The sequence below is a fragment of the Bison bison genome, unplaced genomic scaffold, assembly GCF_000754665.1.
Source record: "Bison bison bison isolate TAMUID 2011002044 unplaced genomic scaffold, Bison_UMD1.0 scf7180017864244, whole genome shotgun sequence".
Taxonomy (NCBI): Eukaryota; Metazoa; Chordata; class Mammalia; order Artiodactyla; family Bovidae; genus Bison; species Bison bison.
Window position 1 is genome coordinate 1,970,290 of NW_011494816.1, and position 2,015 is coordinate 1,972,304.

At 46.6% G+C, this 2,015-nt stretch overlaps 1 protein-coding gene across 1 annotated transcript in view; it reads left to right on the forward strand.

Moving 5' to 3' along the window:
* GLIS1 (GLIS family zinc finger 1) overlaps positions 1 to 2,015 on the forward strand; it is a 261,914-nt gene that overhangs the window by 95,887 nt on the left and 164,012 nt on the right. The gene's annotated exons all lie outside the window — the stretch shown is intronic.

Consider the following 2,015-nt stretch of genomic DNA (forward strand, 5'->3'; position numbering starts at 1 on the left):
GCTAGGATGTGACATAGCTGAGGATTCATCAGCGTCTCTCTGACTTCTGGTCACTCCTGCAGTCTTTCCCCTTGATCAGCTGCCCCACAGCGAGTGCACTGTCCATGCTTGCTAACCACATGTCCCTGGAGAGGTCTTGGGGGCTTGTGTTAGTCTCACTTACTCCTTGCTACTCCAATGGAGCCCAGGACCATGTGTGTCCTGAGCACTCACAGATGGTCGAACAAAGAACAGCAGCCCCTTCACCAGCCTGTGGCACCCACACGGTCAGTGCCCCATAGAGACCACCCGAGGACAGCATCATGGGGACTTGGGTCTTGGTTTTGGGTGAATCTGCACACTCCTCTGGGTTATGTGTTTCAGAAAACAACAGTAGCAGCCCTGGAAAAACGTTCTTGGATACGATATGGTTAATTCTGTGTTTTTGTTTGGGCAGGGTATGGAGTAGGAGCCCTTATTAGTATCAGTTTGGAAAAAATACCAAGGCATTCACGGCCAACTGCTTAATAGTTTTCATTGAATTAATTTTAAAATGAGAACCTTGTTTCCCTTATTTAATAGTAGAAAACGACTTCCACATTCTGCTCAGTAACAGCCTGGGTTATGGGCTCTCCGCAAACAATATGCACATTAAAGGCATTGCTCTGCCCATATGTGGAATGAATAATTTTGTGCAATCTATTTATTATAAGCACACGATGCACTAAACTTTTTTTTTCTTTCAATTTTTATTTTTTACTGTCGTGGTGACATATCCAGCCCAGAACTGGACTGTTAAAAATGACTCTGGCTCTTTCAGGCTGTGCAAAGATGGACTAACATTTGAGAAACGCCATAGGGGTGAAAGGAAATTGTTAACTCATTTGGCCCAACGTCCACAGTTCCCTGGGCTGGTGTCCGATGCTGGAGAGAGGGTGGCGAGGGGGGTTGAATAGAGGCTGCACTAATTAGGCCCGTGCCAGTTGAAATGGAACACAAGCATGGGGAGAGGATGCTGGTGGATGGATGCGGTGAGACGAGCATTGAGGGCCATGTCTTGCTGCACCAATTGGTTTGGCCATCCATCTCTCTTTTTACAGTTTTATTGTGATGCTGTTGACATTTAATGGGCTTCCCAGGGGGCTCAGTGGTAAAAAAAAAAACCTGCCTGCCAATGCAGGAGACACTGGAGGCACGGATTTGCTCCCTGGGTCGGGAAGATCCCCTGGAGAAGGAAATGGCAACCCACTCCAGTATTCCTGCCTGGAGAATCCCATGGACAGAGGTGCCTGGCGGACTACAGTCCATGGAGTTGCAAAGAGTCAGACATGACTTAGTGACTAAATAACAACAATGTATGCTTATGCTATACATTACATCCCCAGGACTTATTTTATCTTAAGAGCACATCCGTCTCTCTCTAACACTCACAAGTTATTTATTTTTGGCTGCACTGGGTCTTTGCCACTGCACGCGGGCTTTCTCTGATTGCGGACAGCAGGGCTACTCTGTAGTTGTGCTGCGCGGGCTTCCCGTTGCACTGGCTTTTCTTGTTGCAGAGCACAGGCTCTAGGATATGAAGGTCTCAGTTGTTGTGGAGCACAGGCTTAGTTGCTCCGTGGCATGTGGGATATTCCCTGACCAGGGATCGAACCCGTGTCCCTTGCATTGGCAGGCTAATTCTTTAATGCTGGGCCACCAGGGAATTCCAAACATGCGTCTCTTCATTCAGGAATTACTTATTGGAGCTCTGCCTTGCTCTAGATGCTGAATACGAATAAAAAAATAATATTTATACCCACTTTAACAGAGCACAACGTCACTTACTTTGACCCTATGAGACAGGTGCTGGGGTGGTCTGATTCCAGTAATTTCCTTCTAGAGCAGGATCCTTTTTTGTATTTATGTTATTAATCTTAAATGCATAGAGTTGGATTAAACACCATTATTAGTTCGTGTCACTGCCTTCTTTGGTCCATTAATGTGCCCACCACTCTCTTCTCCTCTCCTTCCCTCTTCCCCTTCCTCCTCATTAG